Source organism: Notechis scutatus, chromosome 11, assembly GCF_049901735.1.
Source record: "Notechis scutatus isolate UNSWTSFEM ecotype Mainland chromosome 11, rNotScu1.2, whole genome shotgun sequence".
NCBI classification, from domain to species: domain Eukaryota; kingdom Metazoa; phylum Chordata; class Lepidosauria; order Squamata; family Elapidae; genus Notechis; species Notechis scutatus.
The window spans coordinates 15339018-15357001 of record NC_142019.1 but is presented as its reverse complement, the minus strand read 5'-3'; positions in this window follow the sequence as shown (position 1 = coordinate 15357001).

Genomic DNA, 17984 nt, shown 5'->3' with positions numbered 1-17984 from the left:
TATTCTGGAAGTATTTGAAGCTTTATTCTGGTCAATTAATGGAGGGTCTTGCTTCGGTCACTTAGTTGATTCCCTGACTGCTTATACTTCCATATTTGAATCCAGAGTTCCTTTTCGATACCTTATCCTGGAATCTGGATGCAAGGAAGTTGTAAGTCACTGGAGAGAAAAGTGGGAAGACAGGACATTCGCTAATGTTGGAACTCATTCCCTCAACATCTTGTAAATAAGGACATTGGAATAGATGCTGCACTCTGGAGAATCTTAAACTAAGAATAGAATAACAGAGTTGGAAGGAACCTTGGAGATCTTCTAGTTCAACCCCCTGCTTAGGCAGGAAACCCTATACCATTTCAGACAAATGGTTATCCAATCTCTTTTTTAAAAACTTCCAGTGTTGGAGCATTTACAACTTCTGGAGGTAAGTTGTTCCACTAATTAATTGTTGTAACTCAGAAAATGTCTCCTTAGTTCTAGATTGTTTCTCTCCTTGATTAGTTTCCACCCATTGCTTTTTCTCCTGCCTTCAGGTGCTTTGGAGAATAGCTTGACTCCTTCTTCTTTATGGCAGCCCCTGAGATATTGGAAGACTGCTATAATGTCACCCCTAGTCCTTCTTTTCATCAGACTAGACCAGGGGTCTTCAAACTTGACAGCTTTAAGATTTGTGGACTTCAACTCCCAGAATTCCTCCTCCAGTCATGTTAGCTCAGGAATTCTGGGAGTTGAAGTCCACAAGTCTTAAACTTGCCAAGTTTGAAGACCCTTGGACTAGACATACCCAGTTCAAGCAACCATTCTTTATATGTTTTAGCCTCCAGTCCCCTAATCATCCTTGTTGTTCTTCTATGCACTCTTTCTAGAGTCTCAACATCTTTTTTACACTGTGGTGACCAAAACTGGATGCAGTATTCCAAGTGTGGCCTTACGAAGGCATTATAAAGTGGTATTAATACTTCATGTGATCTTGATTCTATCCCTCTGTTTATGCAGCCTGGAACTGTGTTGGCTTTTTTGGCAGCTGCAACCCACGGCTGTCTCATATTTAAATGATTGTCCGCTAGGACTCCAAGATCCCTCTCACAGTTACTACTATTGAGCAAGGAAACTTGAACATTTGTCTCCTCTGGCAAACCACATGAATTCTCTTTCATCAAATCATTTAAAAAAACAGCTCTATACTTATGTTGTATAGTCGTGAAGTCTGGCTTAAAACACTAGCACACAGCCCTACGAATATGCATCACCAAATAAAATTCAGAACATGATCAATTGCAGCAAACATGTCAGTGAAATTGAATAATCTCTAGTTTCTTAACTAAATATTTTCTAAAAAAGCAACTTGTTCTCTGGCTAAATATGTACACTTGACTTCACAGGTGTTAGCCATTTATAAGCTCAGGTCAAGAGAAATATTTAACTCAATTCCCCCTTGAGGAAAGACAAAATTAAGAAAAGAAGGGCCTTTATGTGTCTATGACCCTTTTAAGGTTGTGGGGAAGGAGCATATAGAAAAACTTCTTAATTCATTCATTTAGAGGTTGAATGATGTTTTTTTCCCTCCCTTGACAACTTCAAAGTGAATTTCTACAGCAGCTAAAACCACCTATTTCAACATGTACACTTCATGCTATGGATTAAAGTGGTGGTAAAATTTTCTCTTTCTCTAAAAACTAGTTCTCTGAACTAGTATCCCTGAGATTCTTTGAACAGACCCTTGCAACAAAAATGCTTTAACAATAATGTCATTTATAGCATTTATAGATCACCATTTTTTTCCAACTTTTCCCTGTATTAACCAAGAATTCGTCTAGTTCAAAATATTCTTAGCTACACCAACTAGAACTTGCTGGATTCATGTAGTACATTTAGCTTAGTATTAATCTTGGTTAAATCTTAGATTATCAGGACAAGGCTTAGGTTATTGGGAAAACTCAGCTCATTTTATTATCGCACAGTTCTAAATATTGTGTGGCCTGACAAAATAGCTTCATTCAGTCATTAGGTTATATGAGCTCTGTGAACTTATCCCATTTACATTCCCATTCATACTGTTTTTGAGTGTTATCGAAGTGTTCTCCAATTAAAAATTGTGTTCCTATCCAAGAAGTGCAAATAAAATGGGTTTATTAGTGGAAAAAGCATAAACAAACATTGTATTATTGCTGGAAAACATGTGTCTGTTAGGCAAAATAACACGAGGAGATTGGAAAGTATAAGCCATAAAATGTATACATATGGAGCAGAACAGGGCAGCAGGATTTTATGGTGGTAGATTTTAGGCTGGAGATGATAGGCCAAATCTGTATTATAAATTGTGTGCAGATTAGTGACCATATGGTGTGCAGAATTTGTCTAATTGGGCAGAACTAAAGCCTGCATTCAAATTGCATATCAAAGTTACAAATGGTTTACAAATGGAACAAAATAGCAAAAGTCAAACAAATGGAAGTAGAACATCCTAGATATATCTCTCCTGGTCTAGGGCTGGGTTAACCCATTTATGTCTTTCCTTGTTCCATGTAGAATTACCTATGGTTGCAGGAAATGGGTGTGTTTAGACCCGTCATGGCGAACCTGTGGCACACATGCCAGAGGTGGCACACAGAGCCCTCTCTCTGGACATGTGAACTGTTGCCCTGTTCAGGTCCGCTGCACATGCACGCATACGCCTCCCGCCAGCCAGCTGGTCTTTAGGTCTCTGCCGTGCATACGCAGGGGGCGGGTTGTGTATGGGGGTCATGCACACATGCATGGGGAGTGGGGCACATGCATGAAGGCTGCGTGCGCATGCATGGGGGGTAGTGCACACATGCACGGGGGCAGGGCGCATGCGTGGGAGTGTGTGCACATTGCATTTTGGAGATACGCACACACACTTTGGGCGCTTGGTGCCAAAAAGGTTAGCCATCACTGGTCTAGACTAATGAGAAGGAGGACTAGGGAAGACATGATAGCAGTCTTCCAATATCTTTTTTTTTTTTAATTTTTAATTTTTATTTTAAAATAAATCCATCTTTCAATTATACAGTGTGTCAAGTGACTACATATATCTTGTGCAAATATTTATATTTTGTATACATTTCTTACTAAGATTACATTCATGCTACAACCTTCTCAACCTTATATATCTGATCATTATAATATTATCATTTAACTTCTTATTTTATTTTCCAACCATTTATAATTCATATCATATAATATTCCGCTTCTTCTTGTTCTTTAATTGCCAATGTTAATCTACCCATTTCTGCACATTCCAATATTTTCATAATCACCTCTTCCTCTATCCGAATCTTTTCATTTTTCCAGTTTTGGGCAAATACAATTCTAGCTGTTGTTAATATATGTGTAATTAAATATGTTTTTTTAACCTATAATTTTTGGGTAAAATCCACAATAAAAATATCACAAAGGAGAGGGAGTCAAGCTATTCTCCAAAGCACCTGAGGTCAGGACAAGAAACAATGGATGGAAGCTTATCAAAGACAGATCCAACCTAGAACTAAGGAGAAATATCCTGATTGGGAGCACAATTAATCAGTGGAACGACTGGTCTCCAGAAGTTGTGGGTGCTCCATCCCTGGAGCCTTTTAAGAAGAGACTGGACAGCTATTTGTTTGAAATGGTACAGGGTGTCTGCTTGAGCAGGGGTTGGACTAGAATATCTCTAAGGTCCCGTCTAACTCTATTATTCTGTTATCTGACTCCAAACAAAGTCTTGAAAGGGAAACTAGTCTATTGACTTTACTACATTGAGAAACAACTTTCTCCTGAAGACATCTTTCATACAAATGAAGCAAATGTGATATATGGAAGATCATATTATGAGGTGTTCTGATTTAATGCCTATTTTATGGAGAGAAAAGGAATTGCAAACTGGGCCATTTTGGCCAGGTCCAGGTTTATATTTCTCTTCTAGAAAAAGCCAATGGATATTGTGATGACCCAGGGTGGGATAAAAAACAAACACAGTCACAGAAAACAGGTGAAGCCCCTTTTATTGCTTCACTTTGCTTCCAAGCTCTGAATATTCTTGACAGAAGACAAAAAACCTCTCACACAAACAGTTACAAGAAGAAGGAAAAAGGCAACACAGACCAGGCAAGATAAGGGCTGGAGGATGTCCACAGATAACACACACTGGGAAGGATGCCAAACTCAGAGAGGAACCATAAACTAGACATTTCCACTCTTTATTTCCAGCGTTCGCCCATAAGCAAGTCCGTCCTCTTATCCAGTTGTCACAGCTGCAGCCCATGAAGAGGATCAAGGCCCTCTCCTCCCAAGTAGATCACGTCTCTCCCCGGGAACCAACCCCAACCAGAAAGAAACCTGGAATACTTACCAACCGAGACAGAAACAGACAGACAGCTCGAAGCCTCACCAGGGAGAAGCAGCCAGGCCAGCTCAACCAGCCCGGAAAGGCCGAGCAGGAGCAGCAACAACAGCAACTCGACCAGCCCGGGTAGACCAGGAGGGAGCTGCAACGAAAGGCCCGGCTCACCCTTCCAGGCGGTTCCATCGACGAGGCAGAGAGCGATGCAGAACCTGACTGAACTGGCCGAAGGCCAATCATCAACTAACCTGCGCAGGTCTAGTAGACAAGTACGGAGCCCCGCCTACTTATGGGACTACGTTACGTAGGACCATACCAAGAGGGGAGGGGTGTTCTGTACGATCCATTAACATACTTGTAAATACCGCACTGTGATTGGTCGGGGCGCACGGCGACCTGATTGGTCGAGCGAGCCGCACTGATTGGCCCGCCGCGAATCCCCGTGATTGGTGGGAACTAATCGTGGGAGATTCAAAGCGGTGCCATTGGCCGCGGCCGCCGCGGCCAGGGAATAAAAGCCGCCGCCGATCATCCAGAGCCCGAGCCGATCTCGGGACCTAATAAAGAGCTGAACCTTGTCACTGGCTCCCGAGTCTCCTTTCCGACAACGGACTTAACAAGGGGCATGACAGATATTTTGATCACAGAATCAGAGCAGGAAGTTTGAGCTAATATCTATGGAGATTCTCAGCCATCCAGGTCATGGTTGTCCCAACGATGCTGTTTCAAGAGGCAATAGGACTTCCTTGGTTTTTCCTTGAAGATGTTTTGCTTCTCATCCAAGAAGGTTCTTTGGTCAGAACTTTGGGTTAAGCTAATATCATTTCAGACTCAAATCTGCTGCTGCATATCCATTAGAATTGCAAGCTGCTCCTCCCCCCAAAAAATATTCCACATTGCTCTGATTAATTCTGAGAGTCTTATAAATTGCCATCTAATTTGTAGCCACAGATGGACCAAAGAAGTCTAACCTTTCACATCTGGAAGTGCACCTGGCCTTGAAGGAGGGAGTGGTGATTTTTTTTTCTCCTTCAATTTTATGTTCAGTTGTATCCCAGTCTGGATTCTGTGGCTTTGTTGTGGGTAAAGAACCAAGATAAGGACAGTTTGATCTGTGGCTGAAGGAAGTAAGAATCCCAATCCCTAGACACAGTTTCAATCAAAACTATCATTTTATTTATTCTTCTTCAACTGCTTGGGCAAAGAGAGAGAGAGAGAGAGAAAGAAAGAAAGGTGAGAGAAATGCAGTGGCAAATGGAGAGTGGAACAGGAAAAGAGCTGACTTAATCCCAATACTAACACAATATTGATTCACATTCATGTCAGCTGCTTGTTGACGTGCATTGCATACAATGTATGGTCTCAATTAGGTGTTCCCTTCCAGGGGCAAGGGCAGTCGTGCTAGAAAAGAGAGTTTAGTAAGGTCTAATTTTATGTAAAGTAAAGCGCCCCAATGCCAAGCACACAAGAACGAAAGAAAAAAGAAGGAGAAAAAGCTCAGCAGAATTGGGCAAATGAAAATATTATTTTTAAAGCGTTCTGGCTGCCAGCCTGAAAAACAAATGGGATTTACCTCTAAAGCTAATTATTCCAGCTTAATATCTGTCCACAGGCACATCATGAGACATCTGTAATGAAAAACTACTTCTCATAGACCGCGTCAAGTCCTTGTGTATTCTATTAAGCAGCGTTCAATGTATTTACCTAATAGCTTAGCCTGAGATTTGTTTTGCTGTGCTGAAACAAGATTTATGGAATTTTTGCAGGTGGCGAATCAAAAAAAAATACAGCAACAATACCCTTTGGCTTGTTCTTTTGAGATGGTCTACAGTGTGCAAAATGCATAATAAAACACCAAAGTGAATAGGTTTTATACCGAAAGAAACCTTCAGCATTGACTAGCTACCAACACATTATCTTTCCCTCCCCTCTCTTTCTCTCTCTCTCTCTCTGATTTTTTCTCATTCTTTCTGACTATGTTTGTCTGTCTGTCTGTCTGTCTCTCTCTCTCTCTCTCTCCTGTTTTTCTTTTTTTCTTTGCCCCTTGCAGGTTTTTATTGCCTGGACGCAGCTGGATTTACACTGTATTTAATAAAACATTAGTAGCCACTAGGGACTGAAATATGTAACATAAGTCTTTTTCAGTAAAATAATTCCATAAATCTACATATGAAGTTATTTTTCTTTTTTTTTCCCCTTTTTTGCAAGGGCCATATATCCATAATTTAATTTAATTATAAATGTAGTCTATGAGTCCTGCTGCTCACCCCACTCCGTCTTTTGATTTTAATAGAAGTAAAACCTGTCCATAGTTGATTGTAGATCAATGTTTGCAATTCTGGAATGTATTGGGCCTCCCGGCTATCTATCATATTTGAATAAACTGGGCAGGGGCGGGGGGGAAGGCCTAATGGCTCTAAAGATTTGCAAGCCCACAACCGTGTGAATGAATGAAGGTGCCATATTCTCTAGGTAGACTTAAAAGATGAATTCTATTCACCATTTTCATTCGAAGATAGATTCTCTGCAGCTTTGAACAAGAAATGGGAAACCATGGGCCTTCTGCACTCTTCTGGCAAAGAGATTCTGTCTAAGGAATGATCAGATAAGAGACAACATAGGCCATAGCTGCATAGTGGGTGGAGCAAAAAGCTCAGGAAGACCATTCCTAAGTTATTAAACTCTAAAGACGATGACTCGATCCTAAAGGAAATCCACCCTGACTGTCCTTTGAAAGGACAGACACTGAAGCTCCAATACTTTGGTCTCTTAATCAGAAAAGAGAACTCACGGTGATGTTGGAAAGATTGAAGGCAGAAAGAGAAAGGGATGGCTGAGGGTGAGATGGTTAGATAGGTTAGATAGTGGAGTCTGGCAAGCTGTGGTCTATTGGGTTGTGAAGGGTTTTGTTGTGACTAAACAAACCAAAGAAGCCGGGGAACAATCTGCATTTAATTCTGGAACCAGGTTCCAGTATCAACTGAGACAATGAAGAGTGTCTTGCCGGTCTCTCTCTCAAAGTTTAATACTATTTCTGTTGTCCTTAACATCCTGCTACTACCAGTATGCGTGTGACTGGCTCTGGGAGACAGAGGAGGATGGTGTGTGTGTGTGTGTGTGTGTGTGTGTGTTGGCATGCTATGGGGTCATGAAGAATCAGTGAAGAACAACAAAAGACAGAAGAATTGTACTTCCAGGCTTGCAAGATTTTGTTTAATGTAGCTTTACAGTAAAGTAGAATTGGTTGGTCTGGTGACATTCCCTGTCTGGTCTTGGGAAGGAAGGAAGGAAGGAAGGAAGGAAGGAAGGAAGGAAGGAAGGAAGGAAGGAAGGAAGGAAGGAAGGAAGGAAGGAAGGAAGGAAGGAAGGAAGGAAGGAGGGAGGGAGGGAGGGAGGGAGGGAGGGAGGGAGGGAAGGAAGGAAGGAAGGAAGATAGAGGTAGGGAATGCCACATTCTCTAGGCAGACATAAGAACTAGATTCTATTCACCATTTTCATTTTCAGATAGATTCTTTGAAGCTTTGCAAAAGAAATGGAAAATCATGGACCTTCTGCAGCCTTTGATTGGCGATAGTTAAGCCAGAGGTCTTTCCATAAACAACTCCCTGGGTGTTGTTGTTTTTTAAATAGGATGCTAGGCTTTTAATCTGAGCTCTTTTCTGGAAAAAGCTAAGGACTTTCCTAATGACCATATTGAGGATTCATTGACAGATCAGTATTCCATCTGGACACAGTTCCAGAGGAAGCTTCAAACAACAAAAAACTGAAATGTAAAGTACACAAATATTGATGTTAAATACAAAGAGAATGCTCTCTGATCACAGCAATATAACATTGTGATTCTTAGGCTGCACCAAATTATGGCTTGTGTTGCAACAGCTTGGATTGCTTATCAGGAAAGAGTTTACTGAGCGGTTGCAAGAGATGAGTTTCTCCCTAAGCATCAGCTAATCCATATGGGTTGCTTGGTGCCAACTTCTCAAGTTTTCAGCGCCATCTAAAAATCCACCAAGTGTTTAACTCTGTTAAAAAAAAAGAAGCCAATTCCTTGCTTGGCAACATTTGGAAGAGAATTGAAAATAGAATTGCTGATAGATGCTTGTTGTCTTACAGACCTATAGACATAACACCTCTGAAGATTTTGCACAGTTCTTTACGCTGCCCCTTAGAAAAGATGCAAAGCAAGGCAACTAAAATGACAAGGGAGCTACAGAAGCTCCCCTACAAGGAAAGATTTTAGCCACTGGCATTTTTTAGTTTGAAATGAAATGGAATGGGATGGGACAGGAAGGGATGGGAAGGGATGGGAAGGGGAGGAGGAAAGGAAAGGAAAGGAAAGGAAAGGAAAGGAAAGGAAAGGAAAGGAAAGATTGTATATAAATCATGTACGGCAGTGGCCCCCAACCTTTTTTGAACCAGGGACCGGTTTCACGATTATTTATTCTTCCACGGACCGGTATCTGAGTAACGCGAGACTCCACCGCCATCGGGACGGCTCTTCGTTCGAAGCCGCTCCCCCTCTCTTCGACGAAACTAAGGCGCGAGCACCCAAACGGCGCTTTCCAACCGAAAACCCGGAAGTGCCATCGAAACAAGATGGCGGCGCCCAAGCTTTGCAGCCCGTTAAAAAATGATCCACGGACCGGTACCGGTCCGGGGACCGGTGGTTGGGGACCCCTGATGTACGGCATTAAGAATAGAGAGAAAGAAAGAGAGAGAAGGGGAAGGATTTTTTACTCTCTCTCCAGTGTTAGAACTTGAGTCACCCACCAAAACTTAATGAAGAAGGCTGAGGGAACTTACACTTTAACATAGCACATAACTAAACTGTGAAATGCACTAGCAGAACACGGGAATGGCAGCCAATTTGAATGTTTTTAAGAGGGAACTGAACAGAGAAGAATCAGGCTGTGTATAACTACTAATGAGGATCAAATTTTATAACCACCAGAATTCTAAGTAGTCAAATTCAAATTCTGGCTGCTGGTAATTTGCAGTACAAGGCATCAATGGTCTTACCTTGGGAGCTTTTCAAATGCTTCAATTTGACCACTGGCAACCCTAGAATGCTAGGCTATTGGAGTTACATTATTATTATTATTCCTCCTTCTTTTCTTCTTCTTCAAGTTGTTGCTGTTTCTTCTTCTTCTTCTTCTTCTTCTTCTTCTTCTTCTTCTTCTTCTTCTTCTTCTTCTTCTTCTTCTTCTTCCTCTTCTTCTTCTTCTTCCTCTTCCTCTTCCTCTTCCTCTTCTTCCTCTTCTTTCTCCTCCATTTGCTGTTCTGTAAATAAAATATACCCTGATCCTGGTACCAGGAATGGTGTTGATTGTTGTGAAATGATTAAGTGAATGTGGGTGCTAGAGGAGGATATGTCCAACCACATTAATAAGTCAACATTTTCCAGATGTGGTGGGAATCCTGAAAATGGCAGGACACAGCTATGTATTTTTCTTAGTGTCAATATAAAAAGCTTGTTGTTCTATAGCTGGAATCCTTGTATTGGAAATTATATTGTTTTTTTGATTAAGTAATTTATTAATAATTTGATCTCTAATTTGTTGAAACAGATAATAATAGATAGATAGATGATTGATAGATGATAGAGGTGATAATTGATTATGATGAAGATGATAGATGAATGACAGACAGGTAATGGATAGATGGATTCCAGTGAATTCCAGTATTCCAAAGGGAACTGGAGCAGGATAAGATGCTGAGATAGGAAAAGATAGCTTGACACTAGTCTACACTCAGGACATTTTTTGGGGGGAGAAGAATGACAAAAAATTGTGGTCTTTATCATGTGATCAACCCTTCCCTTTACATTCATTGATGCACATAAAAAAGACATGAATTTTCCATCTCATAGTTGTGTCTACCATCTTGAATTTTTTTGTCCCCAGAGTCATACAACTAGGTGGCTTACCAATATTTGTCATAAAACTACATTTTAGAAACAAAGTCAACCCCGTCATAATTTGCACAACTTTCCAAGTTGCCTGATTAAGGGGCTCCTGGAGAATTCCAACCCTTGCCTCCTCTTGTTCTTTGAATAGTAGTAATATTGCCCATCATGGATCTGTTGTGGTTGGGTTGTTGTTTTTTTCTCAGAAGCTGGCATGGTTGTCTTTGATTCATAGAGGAATTATTATCATAGGAATTGCTCAGGCTCATGGAAAAGTGGATTCTTAAAATTCCTAAGTCATTGTTGCTTCCTCTTATTTCCGGGAAATCCTTCTTAAATATTTATTTAGGATAGCCTAAGAATTTAGGCTGCTTTCAAGCTACTTTTTTTATTTTAAGTATCTTGCTACATGCTAGAATTATTTAATTACTTCTGCAAGCAAGTTTAAGGAGAAGCTTATCCCAATCGCCTAGCGTGGCCTAAAATAAGATTATTTACAATCCAATCTAAGGAGTGCTGACTGGTAATGTTGGCAGCTAAAGCTGCCTCAGCATTTAAATTCCCACTTTTTCTGGGCAAAAACCCAGCAGGCTGATTCAATTAAACTCTTTATGTTATATATTACCCAGAAGTTCACTATCTGCAGCAATTCACAGAGACTAAAGCCATGCCGTTATGATTGCAATTTGGTAGCAAAACAATCTTTTTTTCCCAGGGACTCTTAGTTGAACTGGTGTGAAAACGACAAGGAAGCAGCATTTGATTTGATGGTGGTCTTTTGCAAAAAGCTGCCCCTTTCCCAGTCAAAAATTAAACTTAATTTCAAAACCGTGAAAAAAACGATTGTTCGCCACTCCTAGGGCTGCTAATCTACACTTGGGGTGGGAAATATAATCACTTCCAGGGCAGACCTGGCTTAGAACAATAGGCTCCTTTTTCCTTTAAAAGAGTTACAAAGGAGACATTGTCACCATATGTCAGCATCTGCAGTTGTGGAGAATATTTGTGGCAATTCAGGGTTGAATTGTTGGGTTCTTGGTGTTTTCTGCAAATCAGGGCATACAAAACCTTCACCAGACCAATTCTTGAATACAGCTCATCTGCCTGGAATCCACACTGTATAATGGACATTAATACAATTGAGTGAGTCCAGAGGTATTTCATGAGAAGAGTCCTCCACTCCTCTACTTGCAATAGAATATCTTATGGCTTCACCAGGCTTGAAATTTTGGACCTGGACAACTTAGAACTATGCCACCTACAGTCTGATCTAAGCTTAATACACAAAATTGTCTGCTACCATGTCCTACCTCTCAAGGACGACTTCAGTTTGAATCACAATAACACACAGGCAAACAATAGATACAAACTCAAAAGTAAATTGCTCCAAACTCATTTGCAGACAGTATGACTTCAGCAACAGAGCGGTCAATGCCTGGAACTCCCTATCTGACTCTATTGTTACAACCTCAAACAAACCCCCAAAACTTTAGCCTTAAAGTGTCTACTGTGGACCTCACTCCATTCCTAAGAGGTCTGTAAGGGGGTGTGCATAAGCATTGGCACCAAGCCGAAAGCACCAGCCTGAGGATGGCGAGTGGGACCTTGCCGAAACGTCACCAAGATACTCTTAATCTTACACGGGAAAAGACCCAAACACACCTAGACCTATATACATATACATATACATATACATATACATATACATATACACACACACACACACACACACACACACACATACATACATATATACCTGTTTATATGTTATGTTTATATGTTATGTTCATACTTATACTTGTTTTCTCATACATGCTTGACAAACAAACAAACAAATAATGAAATGAAATAAAATTGCTTCTCTTCATGCTGGTGTTTCACTACCAGACTAGGTAGCATCATCAGTACATCTGGAAATGAAACATCTGCAATAAGGAAAGCAACATCAGCATCGAGAACCCAAAAATGTAAGCATCTTTAAGCCAAGTTTCTCTGATCGGATGTTGGGATCTCCATATGTTTTGGGTCTGCAACTTCCTAATCAGTGATTCTGGGAATTAGTGCACACATGTGGAGGGCATGAGATAAGAGATAGTAAATTTAATTATTGAAGGCACATTGTGTTCTGAAATTCTGTATCCTGAACTGCGTGATAATTCCATCCTGTTTACGGTTACAATCAGTACTGCAGCTTTGTTCCTCTTCTTCAATGGACCACATGGCTATATTTATATAATATGCTAACCTGAGTTCAGTTAAATGTTGGTCAGCTTTTTTGTGCTCATGGTATGAACCTCCAAACTGCATCCACATCAAAGCGCAAAGGTTTCAAAATGTGGATCAGTGCAAATCATATAAGCATGCAAGTATCACAATGAAATTCCTGGAACAGGATGTTTGCTGCAAATACATAAGTCACCACATTTGACTGAGTACATTGTTATATGCATTTTATATTTTGTCTATGGAGATTCTCAGTCACCCGGGTCATGGTTGTCCCAAAATATGTGTTGTTTTTTTTCAAAAGGCAATTGGGCTTTGTTTTTCCTTGAAGACCTTTCACTTCTCATCCAAGAAGCTTCTTCAGTTCTGACTGAATGGGGGAGGACGGAAGAAGGTAAAGTGATATCATTATCAGAATAACAGAGTTGGAAAGGACATTGGAGGTCTTCTAGTCCAACCCACTGCTCAAGCAGGAGACTCTGTACCAGTGGTGGGATTCAGATAATTGAACAACCGGTTCTCTGCCCTCATGATTTCTTCCAGCAACCGGTTCACCAAACCGCTCAGAAAGTTAGCAACCGGTTCTCACGAACTGGTGCTCACTGGCTGAATCCCACCCCTGCCCTTTACCAGTTCAGACAAATGGTTATCCAACATCTTCTTAAAAGCCTCCAGTGATGGAGCTCCCACAACTTCTGAAAACAAGCCATTCCACTGATTAATTGTTCGCACCGTCAGGAAATTAATCTTCAGTTCTAGATTGCTTCTTTTTAAAATTAATAAATATTATTTATTTAAATTTATTCACTTACATTTATTTAATTTAACTACATGTATTTAAGTACTGTCCAATCTCTTTTTAAAGGCCACCAGTGATGGAGTATGTACAATGTTTGAAGGCAAGACGTTCCACTGATTAATTGTTCTGTCGGGAATTTTCTCCTTGTTTCTAGGTTGGTTCTCTTTAAATTAATAAATATCCATTATTTATTAATTTAAATAAATTAAATGAAATTTATTAAATTTATTTAAATACTGTCCAGCAGTGGTGGGATTCAAATTTTTTTACTACCAGTTCTGTGGGCATGGCTTGGTGGGCATGGCAGGGGAAGGATACTGTAAGATCTCCAGTCAGAGGTGGGATTGGCCAATTCTCCGAACTGCTCAAAATTCCCGCTACCGGTTCTCCAGAACTGGTCCGAACCTGCTGAATACCCCCTCTGCTGTCCAATCTCTTTTTAAAAGCAATCAGTGATGGAGTACCCACAACTTCTGAAGGCAAGATATCCAGGGGTGGGATCAAATTTTTTAACAACCGGTTCTGTGGGCATGGTTTAGGTGGTGGGCATGGCTTGGTGATCATGTGACTGGGTGGACATGGCTTGGTGGTCATGTTATTGGCTGGGTGTGGCCAACTCAATATCACTAACATTGAGGCATGCATCTCCTTGCTTGGCCTCTCATGACTGTGGGGAAGCTGCAGCAGTCGTAAGTGTGAAAAATGGTCATAAGTCATTTTTTTCAGTGCCATTGTAACTTTGAATGGTCACTCCACACAAGCAAAGTACCAGCAAAGGAGGGGAAAATAACTCCAGAGAAGTTCCTGAGACAGGAAGTCTAGTCCTGTCAAGAATGTAATAAGGGTTAATGGAGAGGCAGTTTCTGTAAGCAACACCAGAATGTTTCCTTCCTGTCTTCCTTATAGGATTAGCCCAGTAATTTCTTCTAACAACCGGTTCTCCGAACTGCTTAGAAGGTTAACAACTGGTTCTAGCGAATAGGTGCGAACTGGTAGAATCCCACCCCTGAAGATATCCCACTGATTAATTGTCCCCCTGTTGGGAAATTTCTCCTTAGCTCCAGGTTGCTTCTTTCCTTATTTAGTTTACATCCATTGTTTCTTGTCCTGCCTTCTGGTGCTTTGGAGAATAGATTGACTCCTTCTTTGCAGGAGCTCTTCCTTCCTGCCTGCCTGCCTCACTTCCTATTTGCCAATCCTAGCTTCTTCGAATCTTTCCTTTCTTTCTCTTTTTGTTTCGCTTTCTGTCCGTTCTTTTTCTCTTTTCTTTCCCTTTCTCTCTTTTTTTTCCCCTCTCTTCTTCCTTCCTTCCTTCCTTTCCTTCCTTCCTTCCTTCCTTCCTTCCTTCCTTCCTTCCTTCCTTCCTTCCTTCCCTTTCCTTCCTTCCTTCCTTCCTTCCTTCCTTCCTTCCTTCCTTCCTTCCTTCCTTCCTTCCTTCCTTCCTTCCTTCCTTCCTTCCTTCCTTTTCCAGTCTACTGAAGGCCGTCCTCATGTTGTGATGAGTTTCTTTACTTTCAGCAGATTGTTTTAATCAGGTTTTCAAAACCAGCCCTGCATGCTTCATTGCAGCAGCCCCGAGACAATGAACTGGATGTTGCTTCGACAGGAACATCTGACTGACTTTAATAGATTTTATGAGCCAGTGTAGTGCTTTCCCATTAGATGCAGTTTTACATCTGAGCGATATCCCGGGTATTTAATCTGTACAAACAGTGCAGATATAGGAGTGGGTGAGGGAGAACAGTGACCCCTGAAGACCTTCCTAAGAGATGCATTTCATTTTAATAAGGAACGTGGCGGCCATTTAATTTTTTTTCTTCCCCTGCAGCCAATGCTCTCAGGACGCTGCCTGTGGAATGCAGCGCTGCTGACTTTGTCTCTCCTTCAGAGACGCCTCTTTTCAAAAGGAGTTTCCTTGATGGAATAGGGTGTCACTGTCTCGCTAAGCCTTTGACTTCTTTTTCGGGACAGAATCAGAGGGGGTCTTCAGCAGGTTCTGACCAGTTCTGGAGAACCGGTAGCGGAAATTTTGAGTAGTTTGGAGAACCGGCCAATACTGCATCCGACTGGCCCCGCCCCCATCTATTCTCCGCCTCCCGAGTCCCAGTTGATTGGCTGGGTCTCCTTTGGTTGCCCTGCACAGGAGAACGGAACTGAAAAGCAGGTTAGTGGGGTGGGGAGAGAATGGGGAGGCATGGCCTTCCCCTGCCATGCCTACCAAGCCACGCCCACCAAGCCACACCCACCAAGCCATGCCCACCAAGCCATGCCCACATAACTGGTAGTAAAAAAAAAAATGCATCCCACTGCTGGACAGATTGTAAATTGGAATGAAATGTAGAGGTTTCCCTGTCCTCATGCCACAACCTCCCCACTGGGGAGAGAGGATGTTCCATTCATTGCCTTTAAAAACCATTTAAAAATAAAGACAAAGCACATCATATTGGCCCAATATAGGTAGTCCTCAACTTATGAACACAATGGAAGCCAACCAGTGGTGGCATTGAAAAAAAAAAAGACTACCGGTTCTGTGGGCATAGCTTGGTGGACTTGGCAGGGGAAGGATACTGCAAAATCCCCATTCCCTCCCCACTCCACTAACCAGCTTTCCAGCTCCATTCTCCTGTGCAGGGCAGCCAAAGGTGACCCAGCTGACCAACTGGGACTCAATGGGAGGCAGAGAAGAGAGGGGGGTGGGGCCAGTCAGAAATGGGATTTGCCGGTTCTCTGAACTACTCAAAATTTCTGCTACCGGTTCTCCAGAACTGGTCAGCACCTGCTGAATACCCCCTCTGAAGCCAACATTTATGATGCTAAGTGAGACGTTTGTTAAGTGAGATGTTTTGCCCCAAGTTTAGGACTTTTCTTGCCACAATTGTTAAGTGTATCACTGCAGTTGTTAAGTTAGTCACCCAGTTGTTAAGTTAACCCAGCGTTCCCATTGCTTGTCAGAAGTTTGCAAAAGCAAGTCATGTGACTAAAAGCATCCTTAGGTCAACCATGACCTGGATGACTAAGAATCTCCACAGACATTAAACTGTACAATGAACAAGGGGACTGGGTATGTCTGGTTTCCTAATTTTTAATTTGATAGTGAAAACAATTAATAAGTGGAATGGCTTGCCTTCTGAACATCAAACATCAAAGTTGGAGGGGACTTGAAGGTCTTCTAATCCAAGCCCTGGCTCAAGCAGGAGATCCTCTCTCATATCAGAGAAATGGCTGTTCAATCTGTTCTTAAAAGCTTCCAGTGATGGATCACCCATATCTTCTGATTAATTGTTCTCACTGTCATGAAATTTCTCCTTAGTTCTAGGTTGCTTCTGTCCTTGGCTAGTTTCCATTCATTGCTTCTTGCCTTCTGGTCCTTTGGAAAATAGGTTGACTCCCCTCTTCTTTGTGGCAGCCAAAGAAATCAACCAAAATTATGTTGGGCTTATGTATAGCCTATTGATTTCAGGAGGCTACTGTAAATTTGACTGTGCCTGGATTACAATCAATAATTCACATTCTGTTTTGTTCTGTTTTGCAAAGTTGCTTCTGAAAAAAGGTTGCAAGAAAGTCTAAGATGTTGCTTATTTATGGTATCACCATAACCTTTTTCAAGTGAAATAGCCCTTAGAAATGAGGTATAAATAACACATCCAAGCAACAAGGTCAGCATGGGGATTTAGAAATATAAGAGAGAGAGAGGGAGAGAGAGAGAGAGAGAGAGAGAGAGAGAGAGATGCATAGAAAAAGACAGAGCTAACTATTAAAATCAGCAAATTGATGAAGAGGTGGGTAAAATGGTTTTGGGGGATTCTTCACCAAATTTGCAGAAATTGGCTGGATGGTTTAGCCAAGTACCTCCAGGGAAGAGAAAAATTTCTGCCATAATTTCTGAAGAAGAGAATTTAAGCTTCAATAGCAAAAAATTGCATTTTAACCCTGAGGGTTTTCCTGAAATTCTCTCCTTTCAGAGAATTTCTAAATCCAACTATCTCTCATCAAACTGGATGAGAACTGGAAAAAATGAATCGGGAAGTGTTTCTCCGTACAAATCAAAGAAGCCCGGGAAGCAAGCAAATACACACACAATTTTAGTAGGCAGTACTGATAAAATAATAATCCACTCACAATGCAAAAGCTTTGTTTTAATCACAATATGAACAACCTAAAAAAAATACTTTAGTATTAGATTCCAGATTCCTGGAATGAGGAATCCACTAAACAACCCATCATTATTTGCTTGATTTCTTACCTATTTCAAGAATAAGTCAAGGTTTTGGATTAGGCTAGTGAAAAGTCATACTTAAAACAAGACAGGGTGTGTATTTTATCTACAAACCATATATTTGTTCCGGAAATAAACTCTGAATTCTTTCTTTGGGCATGTGTACAGATTTTATTAACTAGACTCCATAGAAGTTATAATTAAAATTAAATTTATTATGTGCAGAGGGCAGCATACTTAATTCATGACATGAACTAGGCCATTTCTGAAAATAAAGGTATTTTCATACTTTTCACCTTATATTTTGTGGCTAGTTTGCAAGGTGTTTTTTTTTGTTCTAGTTTTATTTTGGGCCTTTGGGAATATTGCATAGATAACATCTCCAGGGTTGCCTCTTTGAATGATAGAAGGATCGCAGGAGAAATTATCTTTAGTTCCTCTCCCCCTAATATTTGAGGCAGCAATTCCTGATTTGGGAACCTCCTAAGTCCATAAAATTTTT